The sequence below is a fragment of the Ictidomys tridecemlineatus genome, chromosome 4 (assembly GCF_052094955.1).
Source record: "Ictidomys tridecemlineatus isolate mIctTri1 chromosome 4, mIctTri1.hap1, whole genome shotgun sequence".
Classification (NCBI taxonomy): domain Eukaryota; kingdom Metazoa; phylum Chordata; class Mammalia; order Rodentia; family Sciuridae; genus Ictidomys; species Ictidomys tridecemlineatus.
In genome coordinates, this window is record NC_135480.1 from 155854855 (window position 1) to 155872577 (window position 17723).

The following is a 17723-nucleotide window of genomic DNA, read 5'->3' on the forward strand; positions in this document are numbered from 1 at the left end:
TCATTTTCTAGAAATAATTCACTTTAATTTTATTATAGAATTTAAAAAATTGTACAAATATAAACAGAATTGAACAATGTTCCCTGAATAATTAGTTATCTAGTTTATAAAACTACCTACTCATGGCCAATTTTTGAAGCAAATCCTAGACATAAATCATCGTGTTCCATTAGGGATGATTTTTATATATGGCTTTAAAAGATAAGAACTCTTTGAAATATATGTAAAATACAGAAACAGCTAAAATTACCAAGTTTTTTAAAATAATCAAACATTCAGTGTTTAAAAGCCTTATTTGTTATAATTTTAATAGTCTGTTTTATTCAAGATCCAAATAAGGTCCACACATTGTGATTGGATGATATCTTTTAAATTACTTTTAAATCTATGAACTTCCCTTCTATATCACTGTTTTCTTCTTTCCTTGTAAGCAAACAGAAAACATGCCATCCTTTAGAATCTGTTCCCTGTGTGGATCTTGTGAAATACTGCTCTATGCTATCACCTTGTATGCCTGACTATCCTATGTATTTCTTCGAATTTGGTACTTGAACTCACAGCAGTAACTTCTATAGGGGGTGATTTTGCCCCCAGATCTCCTTTTCCCATTTGGCAATGCCAGGAGACATTTTTGGTTTTCATAACATGAAAATTTTATCTGTATCCAGTAAATAAAGGCCAGAGATGCTGCTAAATATCTGAAAATATAAGGAAAAATTGTGGGAACATCTCCTATAAGCAAATAATTATCTGGCCTCGAAAGTGTTGAGGTTGAAAGACCATGATCCAGAGGCTTCACCTGATTCAGCTCCACATTTTGGGGCAAGATTACTGTAGTGGTGTTGTTTATTCTGGTTATTAGTGACAGAAGTGATTCTGGATGGAGTCACCACCTAGAATCCCTAATTCATTAGGAGTTACAAAAGGGTAATATTCTCACTGTAGCACTCCTTCTTCATTTGTTAGCTGGAAAACTCTTATAAAGAGAAACTTCCCCTCATCTACTCTTTGATTAACCAGAAAGATGATTTAAAGTATTAAGGTCTATTAAATATCTATCCAGTGGGTCAAATTCAGCCAGAAGGCTGCATATGTTTTCTTTTGAAGCACTTAGACTCAGATCCAAAGTGGAACGATGTACACAATGTCGAGATTAATTGGTTAGAATACACAAGCCTTTCCTTTTTGTCTTCCTAGACAATCTATTAGAATATTTCTACTGAGATTTTTTTTCCCTCAGTAACTTTATCTGTATTTAAAGTTAATGAGCTTTTTCAATTAAGGCTACAGATATTTAGCCTTTGGATAGTATTTGGATGAATCAGGGTGTATCTAATTACACTGGGTAAATTCTTAAGAGGCTGAGGAGATTCTTTATTCAGAACAAGCACATATTAAGTTAGAGTCATGTAGTAGACATTGGTCCAACCTGTGTAGAAACCAAATTTGCAAAAGGAGCCTCCAGATGTAGCTGAGAGTTTGAGAAATATATCCAACGGAAAGCATAGAAATTATTCTTTTTGACCAAAATATGGTGACTGTAGAACTAGAAGACAAAAGAGAGGTATTCTATGAGTTGAGTGCTCACAAGGCAGCCCTGGTGTGTTTTTCGGGGGGTGGGGGGGCTCTCATTCACTGACTTATCCTTGGCCTAACTTAAGGCATAGTTAGAATCAGATGTTCAAGTGAAGTCAGGAATTTGTTCCAGAATGAGGTTTTTCAAAGGTTTGGCTAGGACTGAGGTTCTTCCTTGTGCCTTTCACTGTGGCTGGGATGGTTGAAGACTATGATGGACCAGACCTGCAGCTTGTGGCCACTTCTAGAGCCATCAATATCTTCAGCTCAAAAAAAAAAAAAAAAATATATATATATATATATATATATCCTCCAGAACCATGTGACTGAGAGGGGAAGAGGCCCCAACCTAGTACACCAGGCAGTCAGGTAAAACAGATGTTCTCTCTGCTTAGGTTTGGGGTTGTTGACTCCTGACTCCACCATGTCTTTCTGTCTACTTCATTTTTATTTGTCTTTATCAATCTTCTTTATGAAGAGTATCTGGAAAAAAAAAAAAAAGGTGCTCAACAAAATCACTAGTTTTTTCCTGAAGATTCGGGCCTGCATCTTTTAGCTTGCCAATCATCTCCTACACATTAACTTCAGTAAATTAGCCTTCAGGCAGTGACAGTTGTTGAAATTACAATCGTGTGATCCTTCTCTGAGAATTTCAGTCATGACTGGATCTCTCTTTCAAGAAGATTGATCTATTTCAATAATTACAGCATATCATTTAGGACAAAGGGGGTGGGGGTGTCTGTTTGTGTGTGTGCGCACGTGTGTTTCATTAAATATTAGAGGAGAAATTTAAACTTCCTTTCTATCTAAAAGGGAACCGCAGGAAATTCTTGACTTTTGTACTTTATTAATGTATTATTTTAATTATTTTCATTAGTGGGGATATTAGAGAAGGTATTTCTAGCAGCTAAAAGGAAATAGAAAACAAAGCAATTTGAGGCATGAATTAATCTGTGGTTGGGGGAGCAAGGTGGAGGGGATTTTAAGATTTTAAAATATTTTGTCTAAACCAGCAAGCATTTACTAAAGTTTCCCTGGGGATAGAAATCAGGATTCATATGATAAGAAAAGCTTGCAGAAATATATCTTTGTTTAGGGCTAGAGATACAGTTCAGTGGTAGAGCAGTTGTCTAGCATCCATGAGGCCTGGTGTTCAATCCCCAGTGCTATAAAATAAATAAATCAATAAAATACAGGGTCTTATTGAACATATATGATGCTGCCTGTGAAAACCTGTCATATGTGAGTTAGTTTGCCTTCCCTCTAAAAGGTCTTGAGAATTTAGGGCAGGATCTGGGAACATTATTCCTTCATGCCGTTTCTCAAGCTGTGCACACACAAGTGTATAATTCTCAAATACTGCAGGACATAATCAAGTGAGGACACAGTTAACTGGGAGGAATAGTTATCAATTTTCTGTGCATTCAAAGCTTTGTATTTTAAATTAATTCCATAATATGCCCCTATATCCAACAGAGGAAGTGTTACAATACATATCCTGGAGTGTGTGGGAATTAAATTGATTACATGTGCTAAATAGAGAAGAGTATATAAAGGAAAATTACATATTTAAATGACCAAGATGATACTTTACTCAACTTATTGAGTGGGCACTCAATGGATGGTAACTATTATTATCATATTAAAACTATATAAAAATAAAAATATACTTTAGTCTTTGAATGTCTCCAAATAAAGTTATCCCACAATTTTCCCAGTAATAAATCATTAAGCTGTCCAATCATCACTACTAGTTTTAGCTTTTGCCACTGGCTTGCAATTCCTTATTCTTCTGTTAATTTCCTTAGGGTAACAATGAACAGCTTACTAACTTTAATGGAAGCACCCTTTATACCTGTGATGATCATTAACTAATCATACTTTAAATGTTCTGAACTCGGCATCATTCATAAATATTATTTCTGAGTCTTGTTTATGGAAGCTTCTCTCACATTTTTCGTATGCTGCTTTGACTGAAAAGTCACAGTTAAGTCTAGAAAGATTTACTTCCAGTTCAGTGTTCTGGAAGGATTTTTTTTTTCACCGTTAGTGTGATTCCATCTCTTTGTCTCCTCACAGGGAGAGAACATCAGTGACTTGAGTCACACATGACACCTTGTAGAAAAATGCAAGTGTGTTGTAGTAGATGGTATTATGTATAGCCTGCATCCTTCTAGTACAAATAGTGCTACTCATTCCCCAGCTGCTGGGAGTATGGCTGCGAATGACTTACAACCAAGTAAGGTCCTAGGCTCTTTACTGAAAGGGGCAAAGTTTTGCTCTCTTCCTTGGGGTCACTCATTCAGGAACATCTCTGACGAATCATCCTCACTTCAACATTCCTGGGGGCCAGTCCAAGTCTCTGCTGGAACCGCATCATAGTTCAACTTGTCCTAATGCCCAGTCCTGCTTTCCTTCCTGCCTTTCATGTGTTGTTACCAAGAGCATTCCTCAATAAACGTCTTACATTCAAATCTCCATCCTAAAGTCTGTTTCCAGGGCTCTCGACCTCCAGAAGTTGGTGCCAGCAGTGTTCCTGAGAAGCAGAAGAAAATGAGATTTTGGAGCTGGATCTGTGTCCGTCTGGCTGGCCATGAGAACCCGTCACTGGGGATAGGTGCAATACTGGGATATGGTAACAAGGGAATGTTTAAAGCTTTCAAAAGCGGTAAACTGGAAGGGATGCTATGGAAGGAAATGCACTGGCACCGGATAAGTTAGATGTGTGGTAGAGAGAAAAGGTAGTTCTTATAAGAGCTAAGAAATTGGATGGCTGTTGCTCGGCAATCAATGCATTGGAAAAATATAATAAATTCCTGTGGCTAGTTAATCACAAATTTAAGTCTAAATGTGAAAACCAGAGGGCTTCTTTGGCAGCATATAAAGAGACTCTCATTTCCTGCAACTAGAGGACAGAAAAAGCTGAAGTCCAGGCCCAAGTACTTCACTGACCTTTTTCTCATAAGTTTCCCCAGGAAAAGAGATGAACCAGAATCCTGGTAAAGCTGACCCCAAATAGAGCAAATTTTATTATGTGAAACAAAGAACTTAGGTGATAAAGAGGTGGCATTCACCATAGTGAGATTTGGCACCTTCAAGGATCCTCACTCTTTCGACACCTGGAATGGTCCTGCTGATGGCTTTAGGCCAGGCCCTTCTCCAGGATTGCTAGAAGCTAACAGGAACTTCACCCAGACTTATGCCTTTTCCCAGAGGGTGGTTCCTGAAAGTGTAGAAAGACAAGTTTTGTGACTTCCCCAACAAACAAACGAACAAACAAGAACAACAACAACAACAAAACAAAATCAAAGAAGCTCCCTCTTGGATTAAGTATGGAAAGTGTCATCTGGAGGGCCACTTTTCTTTGAATAGGTTACATCATTCTGTTCTGTCCTGGATGCCATATTTTCATAGAGGCATAAACAAGTAATGAAAGTGTAGAAGCATAATTCTGACCAGAGCTTTTAAAAGCTATTTTAAAACAATGGAACTCTTTTTCCCCCCCGCCCAGAGCAATTTCTATTGTCCAGAGTACCCACATATAAGAAGGCTGAGAATGGAGTTGCTCTAGTTGAAGATTTCCTTTCCCCTCCTTATAGTAGTTCAGAAATCTAGGTCCTCCCCTTCTTCTCTTCCTCCCTTACTCTTTTAAAGTGGCTTCTGGTACAAGTTGTAGGAATCCCTTGGGCTCCTCAGAACAATATTTTGCAAGTCAATGGTCAAAAGAATACATGGTAAGGGGGACTGGGGTTGTGACTCAGTGGTAGAGTACTTGCCTAGCACATGTCAGGCATTGGGTTCCATCCTCAGCACCACATAAAAATAAATAAAATAAAGGAATTGTGTCCATCTACAATTTAAAAAAAATAAAAAGAAAAAAAAAGAATACATGGTAAGGGTGCTATGGAGTGGCTGAAAAGCTGGTGGGGTATTGAAATTAGTGACTGATTTCTCTGGTTTTTGAATGTGTACTACTCTTTTTTAATCTTCTTGGCTTTTTACTCTCTACATACCACTTCTTACTCAGCATCTCTTTGGCAACCCTTTAATCTTTTAGTATCTTGGAATGACTAAAATTTTGTTTCTGACATCTCCATTTCAACAACAAAAAAATGATAATGCTAACCAAATTTGCTACCTCTTCTTTGATTCATTTTGAATTTAAATAGATATCATAAATATCCATGGCAGTTGCTAATGAAAATGTGATATCAATTTCTGTCAGAGATCTCACTTTTTATAAATGATCAGTTTGGGTATAGAATGGTTAAGTAACTTGTCTGTCACATAATTCAATGACAGAGCTGGGTGGGAATATAAATCTTATTCTCTCAATCAAAATTTTCTAGCATACCATTTTGATTCCCATAGAAAATGAATTTATATAAATATATATTATATAAATAATATATATTATTTATATAATATATATTTATTATATAAATAATAACAAAGTAAAGGTAATCTTGAAAAGAAAAAACAAGACTCAGACCAAAGTCCTCACCATCTACTCTCTTCCATTTGAGTAGTACTCTTTTGTATGAACATTCTGGAAAATGAGTATACAAACCCACATGGGCTGTTCAGAGATTTTGCAGGGACAGAAAAAACATAAATTCTTGCCCTTCTCCTGAGATTTGGAGGGAGGGAGTAGGTTGGGTTGGCTACAGGAAGGCCTAATAGCCATAAATTCCTGAAATCTTATTTCCAAGATCCTAAATAATGATGAAAGTATGGCAGGGTTGAAACTAAAGGATCATGCCTGGTCTCAGTAAAGGGAGGGAGAAGAAGGGAGAGCTTTGGTTCTACAGCAGAGGAGGACTAACTCTGATCCATTCTTGTTCCTTAGGAGGGTTGGTGTGAACAAAGAGTAGAGTGTACAATGGACTTGTGCAACTGGGTCTCAGGCTACTGATGAATGGATTCTCTTCAGTGAGCAGGCCATAGGGAAAGTCTTCCCCTGAGGACCTCAAAATGCACAGAAGAGGTCTCCAAACAGGTCTTCTTGCTAAGGCCCAATGCCAAGAGTTTGCAGCCACATCTTAAGAACAACCTAGAGGTTCCCACCATAAGCTTTTTAGTTTTTGGCCATTTCTAATCAGTACTGCCCCCAAAGCAACATGAGTTCCCACAGCCTACTCTTTCCACTGGAGAGAATAGAGCCCCATAGTTTTCAATGGGCTTTACCTAAGATAGCCACAATTCCATGGGCAGCTCCTTCTCCACTGATACTGGCTCACAAGGCATTGTCACTGGAAACCTTCACACCTCTACTATTCTGGGGCATCTTCATATTCTGCGTGGATAGTTGGCTTCCTCCATTTTGCTGAGTAATCCCCATGGTCAGGTATTACAGGAGAGCAAACATCACCTTGATCGCTTTTAAAACATATGGGATAACTTCCCCTCAGCCACTCTCCTTGGATATGATTAGAAAAGACTGTGTTCTATTCCGCAACCAGCAACCTTCAACCACTGGAAGCACATGGAGAGATGACTGAAGTGGACCCTAACCCTCCCTCTCTCACTCACTGGGAAACATTTGGAAATCTCTGGTCATGTAATGGGAGAACATGGAGGATTTGGTGGACTATCCCAGACTACATGACATGCTTGGCCAGGCGAACCGGGTCTGAATATGTGATTTACATCCTAAGCCATAAAAATGGAGTACTTTAGCTAGACTTGCATTCTATTTCTTCACTGACTTGCACATCCTAAATATTTCCCATATTGTTACATGGGGTTTTTTTTGTATTTGTTTATTGAATGGTCACCATAATTACTATTTGATTCAAACATGATGATTCCCTTAGGAGATGTGCAAAAATTTGTTAAGCATTCATTGATTGCTGGACATTTCGGTTTTTTCCAAGGTTTCGTGATTATAAATAATGTTGCAAAAATACGTCCACTGCTTCTTTTCTTATTTTAAGTCATTTCCTTAGTGTGCATTCCCAGGAGTGTGCGATGACTGAATCAAAGTGTAAACATTTCAGTTGAACAAGTCCAAAGGGGAAGAACTCATTCTATATGCTTAGAAAGTAAACTGTGATTCTGGAAAATACCAAGTCACTTGGGCTAAATCTTTGCACCATTTGCTTTAATAGAAAAGGAAAGTAAACTTTCCTTGTCTCTAACGAAATCCTGTGGATTAATATCAACTACACAGGCCCTACCAACAGGCTGGCCAAACAGACTTTAACTGCAGGCCTGCGATACAGCACAACAGAAATTATCTCGCCCTTGGGTTCAGTACAACATCCAATTGCATTATCATTTTCCCAGTAAATAGCGCTTACCATCCCTAACTACAGCTGTGTGAAACCAACAGTGTCCACTTGGCAATGAATCACATACCAGAGTGTTACTCAATTATTATCCAGAAATAAAAACTAAATCATTTCTCCTGGCTAACTGAGTGTAAGGTACTTTTTATTTACCAACGGGTAAATTCATTCCCCCTAAGCAAGCTTTGGCTCTATCCATAGTTTTCTGATAAGGGAGGGTATTTTGATGGCCACCAAATATAAGTGTACTCACAAAACCCTCTCTCCCAACGCCCTGTTCCCCTGGTGCTGGCATTCAGAATGTATTCCTGGAGCATCACCTCAAGGCACATTCCATGCTCACTTTACCATCTCCCTGAGGGAAGCATATTTCACAATAGTTACACTACAGTGATATTTGTTTCACTTCAAGAAAAATTTATTGAGTGTGTATGCTGCAAGGCATATGGAAAGAATATGGGCTTGAGTATCATGCCGACTTGCTGTGTATCCAAAGAAATTTACGTAATTTTTCTAAATTCCAATGTCTCCATCTATTAAATGAAATGAACGATTCCTCCTTCACAAAGTAATGGTGAGGCATCAATAATAAAAATGAGAAAAGTGCCCTGTATACAATCGGCACTTGATAAATGCTAATTCTTTTTTTCATGGGGTCTAAAATGAAAGACGTGGTTCCTTCCCCGAGAGTCCACAGAATGACAGACTAGTGCAGACAGAGTTCTGGGGCCAGGCTGCAACAAATACCACCATAGGGAAACAAAGTTTGGAGGTCAAGGTCAAGGGAAGAGATGTGTAAGTCATGGCCTAGATAAGAGGGTGATGCAAAAGAGTGAAAAGAAGCCCCAGCTTTTACCAAGCACCCTAACTTCTTTGAGAGCAAGTTTCCTCATTTGGAATGAGCTAATATTACCTCCTTATAGACTTTACCCAAAAATATAAAAAGGGGATCATGTATGGGATTCTTTCTGTAACATAACATCCTGTGCACATGTTGTATTTTTTTAATAATGATAATTCAAAATTAACTATCTGGGAACCTCTATGAAGTGGTGGGATATGAAAGAGACCTTATAGAATGAGTTGGGTGGTGACCATATTTTAGAATTGGCTGAGGGCTCAGCTTAATGAAAGATTCATGGAAAAGAAAATGAACCCTGAGGTGAGTGATTTAAATGGAAATAATAGTTCAACGTGAGTTAGGTCCACATGGGAAAGACTTTGGATGGATGGCTAACTGAGCACATATTTGCAGTTTATTTGACATCATGGGAAGCTGTTGAAGTTTTTAAAATCAGAAATAACATCACTTTAATTTCATAAATAAATTTTAGAAAAGAATTCTCACAAGTAGTATAGGGAGTATAGATGCAAATTCTCACAGAAGAATAGGAAATTTATAAGAATTCTACTTCACTCATCCCAGAATCATCAATTCAATTAGAGATTAGTTTTCACACATACCAGGGAAGCCTAAATAATGCATGCATCCTAATCTCCAGAATGTGTGAATATGTGCCCACAGACATATAGCAGGTACAGTACGGTGGTGCACTCTTGTAATCCCAGTGGCTCCTGAGGCTGAAGCAGGGGGATCATAAGTTAAAGTCAGCCTCAGCAACTTAGCAAGACTATATCTCAAAATAAATAAATAAATATTAAAAAAAGAACTAGGTATGTGGGTCAGTTGTTAGGTCCCCCAGGTTCAATTTCTGATATATATAATACACACACACACACACACCTACACACACACACACACATATATATATATATATATATATATATATATATATATATATATATATATGAGCAGGGGTAAATTGCTAGTGTAATTAGGGTCTTAGGATTGAAATGTTATCCTGTGGTAGCCAGGTGGGCCCAGTATAATCATGAAATACAGATAAGAGTAATACCTGAGTGTGACAACCACAGAGAAGGAAGATGTTTTGTGGACATTGGAATAATGAGCCTTGAAGACTGGAGGGGACCATGAGTTCAGGAATGCAGAAGACCTGTAAAAGCCAGAAAGGGCAAGGGTATGCTTCACTCAAAAGCCTCCAGAAGGAACTTAGCCCAGCCCATACCTTGACTTTAGGACTTCTGAACTTCAGGCTGTGAGATTTTATATTTGTGTGTTGTAAGCCACTCAGTTTAGGGAAAGATAAGTATCATCAATTGAAAGCTAATACATATCCTCATCCTCTGTTCTCTGTTGTTTTCAGTTTACCATTCTCAATCTCTGTCCACAAATCACGTGCATCATAAATAAATTAAAACACCAAAACTTTTCTCCTGGAATCTCTTTGGAAATGCAATCAAAATCATTGAGCCAAACATTTTAGATCCTATAAATAAATAAGACTTAGATTCAATGCTTAAAAAAATCCAAGATCTGTTTGCAAACTGTCCTTCCAAGTACTTGGTTTGGCGCATCAACTGGACAATATTTGTAATTGTGTAGTCACTGAATTCTCCATTGCAATGTAATCTTTACTTAGGGCTTTACTCAGGACAAGGTATTAAATTTCAAATGTTGGTATTTCTGAACACTCCCACCTTTCCTATGTAATATGTCCATTTCTAAGTTTTGGGTTTTTGTTGTTGTTGTTGTTGTTGTTACTCCGTGTTTAAGGAGACCTTGTACAGCATAGAATTTTGAGGAAAAAATATCACTAACTTAAGCACAGTTAAAGTTGTAAGTAACTAGAAAGGGAAAAAAATGTATCACAAACTAAGGTGCTTTAAGAACTTACCAGGATTCCTTTGTGGCCATTCTTTTGCACTCTATCCCCTATGACTTCAGCCAGAAAACATTAAAATGAGTTCCTTATACCATGCATGGTTTGCAGGTGAGGATTGTCTGAGCTTTAATTTGCTGTTTGATTCGCCCCAGGATTTTCAGGTGTTGCACGAGGGAGTGAAGTACAGAACGTACCTCGGTTCTTGGTTGTCAGCCATTGGACGATGGCCATAGTATTATTAAACCATCCAAGCACGCTGGGTCTCAACCACAAAATTTAATTTTCCCTACTGCAGGGACTAATCAACTACCAGAGACTTCAAGACCTAAAGAGACTGTTTTTATCTGCAAAAAATTTCCCCCTTCAGACTGAAGTGGAGCTAATTTTAGTTTTGTCTATCCTCAGGGTTAACAAACATTGATAGAAATTCAGCATGATGAGAAACAGATAAGAGGTGGAATTTATATGAATACAATCTGTGTCATAAATTAAAGAAAGATGAAAACTCCAAGTTCCTTGGTGACACCTTAGTAAATAATGTTTAAGGATTCCACCATGGGCAGTCCCACTGAACTAGTTAACTTACTATATTTTTACAAACTGTAGCTACCAGAGACATCTCCATTCTTTTGTGTTGTTCCCATAAGAATTCCTCCTTTTTTGCCCATTTCCTTTGTAAAAAAATGTTTATTTTTAGTTTTAGGTGGACACAATATCTTTATTTTATTTCAATGTGGTGTTGAGGATCGAACTCAGTGCCTCATGCATGCCAGGCGAGCACGCTACCATGAACCACATCCCCAGCCCACCCATTTCCTTTTTGGCACCTCTTCATTCTCCACTCTTATTATATCCGGCTTCTCAGTGCCAGAGTTTGAAATTGGTGATATTGAAGCAGAAAGGGAAGAAATTCACAGGTACTCAATGTCTGTGACACCAGTTCCAGGCTCTTTATAGACCTCTTTTGTAACAGAGAAGAGTGATTTCCAAAGTATTGGGGCCACTGGTTTTCAGTTGCCTATTACCAGCAACCAAATACTTCTAAGTGGTACTCTAAGCATCCTTTTAAATAATCAAGAATTTTAATAACAAGGAGGAACTGGTAACTATCCTTAAACCTTTCAACTATTACCATTTTTTTAAAATTTAAAATTATTTTAATATCTAAGAACATAAAAATTGCACATATAAAATGATGGAATACTTCTCAAATCTACATGTCATATTTATGAAGAGGCTGATTCTAGTATATGTGCTGCCGAGACAAACACCCAACTGTTGTCTTTAAAACTGTTTAAAATAAGACAGACCCCCAAAAGAAAGAAGTAGAATCCATGTTTTTGACCACCTAAAGATAGCAGGCTACTGAAGCAAGAGATGCCACATGGCATTGATTGTACCTGGGTTGATGCAATCAATATGGAATAATAAAGCAGAATGGGCTGACTCTTGAGGTGGAAAAACTTTTGATTATGTGGATTACATGATCAGAAGCAGCAAATCCGTATGGCTCTGAGCCAAGTGACAATTGCAGGAAGGGCACTGTATCTCTTTCAAATACTTAAGGATGAGCTCATTGAGACATCAAAGAAGTAAGTTTCAACTATGGCAAAGGATTGATTAGATTGCTTTAGGACACAAGTTGTTTGGCATAACACTAGAGTTTGGGGGTAAATTCCAAGTACTTATACAGGTGACCCAAGACTTACAGCTGCTTAACTTGTAACTATTGTTCAGGAAATAATTATAATATAAGTGAAGGCTACAGTCAACATTATATGCCAGAGATCTCCTGGGAAGCATGGGATTTGGGAGACCAGCTTGAAGACCAACCGTGATTTTTGATCATTTCTATTGGAACATATAATCAAAGTTCTATAAATCAACTTAAAATCTAGTTTTTCAAAACAATGTGCTTTTTGCAATGCCAAACTTATTCAGAGAAATCACACTAGTGCTTTATTTAATGCAGATATTTTATATACCCCTCCAAATGGAGTGGGAAGTTTATTCTGATTGAAGATTAAAATGTCTGTCAACCAGACTACTTGTCAGGTTTTAAAAAATCGGATAAAGAACTTTTGGACTACCTAAAAAGGCCTGGGTTTCACAGTAAAAGTATAAATATTTGACTAGAAGAAGACAAAATGGTAACAAGAAACTATATTATTCCTTTTGTACCTTAATGAGAATAATACTATTGGGTGTCTGTCCTCGTTTCATCTTCCGTCCTCATTTGAAAAAATGTCTCTTGTTGGGTGGCAGTGAGCTCAGTTCCAGGAGGTGGTTTCTCATGTAAATCATGAATAACCCCATTCGCTTGTCACTTATTGATCATATAAGCCTGATAGAAGAGCCAGTTCCAGCCAATGAGGTATAAGAAGAATTGTACAGAAAGTCTTTTATTCTTTCTGCCATCCCTTCCCGTATCCCCTTCTGTTTGAGATGTGGTTTCATAAAGCTGTGATGGTTGGTGTCTCTGCAGTTATTTTGAGGTCATCAGGGGAAATCTAAACTCCTCATTGGAAATGTATAGAGAAGAAACTTTGAAAGAAAGGGTTATTTATAAATATCACTAACTTCTATGTACAACCTAGGAATTACCTACTCTGGCCTTCTCATTCTGGAAATAATAAATGTTTTACGTTTTATGTGTAAGTGACTTGTTGAGCATTTTGGACCTGCAGCCAAAAGCAGACTTAATGGCAAACTCAATGGACTCTTTCCTTCTGGGTGCTTTATCATGGAACTAAAGGCATTCAGAAAACTTTAGAAAACAGATTTAAGCTCCTTGGACCAAAGAAGCAGGATGATTACCTAAAGGATTTTTTTTTCCTTACGGGAAATGCTGGGAAGGGTTTGAACCAGAGCAATATTTTCCTTGTAAAATTTAACCCAAAACACAGGAAAAGGAATAGCTGGGTTTAAGATCTTTCCAAGATGAATGAATTCTATTGCACTTTTATATTTGGGAAGTTAAAAGAATTGAGAGGTCAGAATTCCTGCAAAAATGTAGGATGCACCAAGCAACATTCTATTTAATTTTCTAAAATGTTCTCATTTGCTATTTCTGAAATCTCTGGTAAATTTCCTGTGTTCCTGGAAATTGGGACATCTTAATTTTACTTAATAAAAGAGACATAGTCTCAATTACCTTCCAAAGGAAGAAAAATACTAGGAAGACCACTGTGTGTCTCCCAGCTGTAAAATTAATTTATGTTACCTTTCACCATAAGAAGTGTTTCTTAGACAATTCCTGGGAAAAGGGAGAGGGTGAGGAGGAGGAAGAAAGGGTGGAGAAGAGGAGTGTCAGAGGGGGAATAGAATGAAATAATGGGCCTTTTAAATTCACCAGTCTGGTGATAAAGGTTGTACTACACACATGTTAAATTTATCAAAAGGAGGCAGGACAGCTCACATGACTAAGAGAGAAAGCAATTTTGAAGGGCTTTTTCAAAATGATTGCTGTTGAGCCTTCACAGGAAACATTAGCTTTAAAAGAAAGATGGAAACAGAAGGAAGTTCCTCCCAAAGAAAACAATTATAAGTATTCTTAATTGCCTGGAAATAATTTGTCATGTGAAATTGGCCCATGCACCATACATTTATATAAACGGTTTAGAGGCAACAGTGTTGTAGTACTGCATATTTTCTTTGCACATAGTGTTCTGATAACACGTTCAAGACAAGGGATCTGACTTTCACTTTTCTCTCTCTTCTCCTCCCTTCTCCACAGTGTCTTCTGCTTTGGGGGCCTGGGGAGGGACTGAGGGGAGGAAGAGCAGGCATAAAATAACTGCAAGAGTCAGTGACTGCTCCTCAATGTATTTTATTATTTCAGGAATTCATTCAAAGCTGGGCTGCAATTACACTTAAAACAGGAGAATAATGGGCTATTGACATGTATATGGTTTTAGAAATATAAGGCCTCATTTTCTCAGCTGGAATTTCCCCTACAATGTGCATTTGCATTACATTAGAGATGCTCTTTTGGTAAAAGAGGATCACATGTATTCAGACATTTTGACATTATCTGGGTCAGAGGGAACATTTAAAAGCAGTAGTCCACAAGCACCAAAGCTATGTTACAGGCAAGCATCTCAGTGCATTAGGAAAGAGGCAGGCCAGCCCTGTGTGTCTCCCTGCATTGGCCATGTTTTATGACATACCTGCCTAACCCAGACATTAATCTACTGAAGATGGATTGGCCTGGTCATGGTCCTCTGCGAACCTTCAATGGCGTGTACATTACCTAAATTGAAATCTGCACTTTTTCATGCCACGTGTGGTTTGATGTGATGGTCCAAGGAATGTCGGGTGCATTAGAATTGGTTTTTATGTGGAGAGAATCTCCCCTCCTATTTACCTTTCAGCAGAGCAGCTGCAGGCTTTCCTTTTCAGTTGACAATGAAGGCATTCTTCTCCACTGCTTACCCCAAGAGTAGCTACCCTGGCCGGCTCCGAACTGCATGGCCCTGGTTAGGTATGTAAGCAACTCAGTGCCTTTCCTGTTCCCAGAAGTGCCAAAGACATAATGAAAAAGGAATGCAGAAGTTTTCACCTGTTGTAATTGTCTAATAAAGCCCTGTACAATGAATTCTTTGTCATCTTCCCAGAAGAGGTCAGTTGTAAGTGTCAGCGATTACAGAGTGCTTTATGTGAATAGAAAGACCTGTATAATTGGTGTGATACTACAAGTAAAATCTCATGGATGTTGCATAAGATGTCTAATTTTTTAATCCCCCACGTCCTAGTTCCCCAGACATGACACTCTTTATTTACACTGCACTTAACATTTCTTTCCTGAATGAGCAGGAAAGTAGACTTGTACTGGCCCCTCTATAATTAGTGGCATAAGGGGTGGGGGACCGGGAATTCAGAAACAGTGAATCCTTGTGAAACTGCCATCCCTGAATTTTACTGTATTTTGCAGGTTAAAACTGAAAGAGTAAACAGATACCATAGAGGTCCAGTTCATAGCCTTTATAGATGGACAACCTGATTTCAAATCTTACTGCTCCGTCTATTAGAGATGTGTGACCTTTGAACTTAATTTTTTTCCACCAGTTGGTGCAGGCATGAAAATTAAGCAGCATTCTATAACCATTCATTTTTTTTTCAACAGGTACTTCTGAAACACTTCCAAATCCTAAGCACTCTGTGTTTCTAGAAATTGGGGATAACAATGTTATATGTTGCTTTCATGAAGCCTAAAGTGCTTTCCTAAAGGAAAGCATTTAGCATGCAGCCTTGGCACATAGTAAACACGCCATAAATCTGCTATTATTATCCTACTTAGTGTAATAAAATATGCAGTCAGATTTCTATACTTCCTTTTATACACATTCCATACTATCATCTGAAAGAGCAACAGAAGGGTTATTTTAAACAATGGTATTGACACACTCCACAAAAGCAACTACTCATACTCTCAAGACAGATACTCTGTATAGTCTTTAGGTCTCTGTTTTTAGTTCAAGGTTATTGAGAACCAACTGCATGGCAGATACTCTTGTATTGGGTGAGTCTGGAAAAAAGAGTCTTTGGCTCTTTCCAATTAGAAAATCTTTTTGTTATCCATAATGTTCCTGGAATAGCTTCAAAAAAGAAGTGATATTTCTCCTTGGTATAAATGCTCTCCATATTTTGATCCATGAAGGACCTATTCAATATTAGTGATAAAATGTGCCAAAGTGGAGATTCAATTAAGCAATTTTAATTTTGTACCACGAATCTTCCTGCCATAGAGCTGAGTTCACTTGTTTAATAAAGTTAAAAAATGAGAATGACATTGCTTGGCAGGGTGTTCTAGAACTGTGTTGTAAATGGTTGCAGCATAAATAAGGAGCCTATAGCAAATAGGTGGTCAAGAACTAAAGGAAAATGGGTTGATGGAGATGGGCAGGAAAGCTCTACACCTGCTGGAGTGCTACCTGGCTTGAGCCAATTTCATTTTCCTCCCTATTTCTTAGACAATAAGTTTCCTTGATAATGGCAAAAACCTAACCAATTTAGACAACTGGAGAGTTTCTGTTCCCGGCAATTGACTCCTAAGGGTAAGTGAGGCGCTTCAGGCTCTTTGAATAATACAAACTCTGTTCAGAGTAATTCCTTAGAATTTGTCTCACTGGCCTTAGGAAGGATTTGCAGAAAGCATTGAACATTTCAATGGAGACATTCAATTATTCACGCCTTTGAAGTGCTCTACTGAGAGCACAGAGAAATACTGTACACCTCTACCAGGAAATACCCTGAAAAGGTCAATCTACTGTTTCAATGAGTATTATTTATTTCCTAGACTTGGGAATAATGGCAGTTAAGCAAGACTTCAGAGTTGATAAATCTAATGACTAAATCATGAAATGTTTTTTAAAGTGCTGATAAAAAAAAATCTTGGTAGAAGTGAGCTCATATTTAGACAATTTCAAGTTTAAAGGCAGTTCTTTGTTGTTTTTCCCCAGGAAAATTATGAAGTCTTTCACCTGTTTTTTTTTTAATACTTCTCTATTGTTTCTGGGAGAATTTGAGGGATAAAGTGTCTAAAGGGGTATCCCATTTCATAAAGCATCTTTGGAGAAGTGAAACCATCACATGGATGCAGGAAACGTGTAGTTTTGCTTCTAAATGGGCACTAAGATAGAATCGTCTTTTGATACCACTGGAGCTTTTAGTTTCCAGTTCCTTCATGGGCACCTGAAAGCATTAACAAGCACAAATGTTCCTCCCAATGATACTTACCTAGATCATTTCCCCTTGCCTCACATTTTCCCTCCCCCTTACATTTTCCCACCCAACAATATGGCATCAGAGACCCAAAGACAAATAGAGGAAATAATTAACTTTCTAATTTAGAATGCTGGAGCTGTATCTTTACATCACACCATTTGCAAAAGTAAATTCTCGATGGATTAAAAATGTAAAAATAAAAAATGTAAAAGTAAAAATTTTATTAGAAGAAAAATGAGCATAATTTTATGACCTAAGAGGTAAAGAATAAAGAAGATCCTCTTTTAAAAAAATCTAAAAACCAAAATAAAAATCTATAAGAAAAATAGGCATAATTATGATATCAAATTTTCAAGACGAGAAAGAGACTGGGAAAAATATTTTCCAA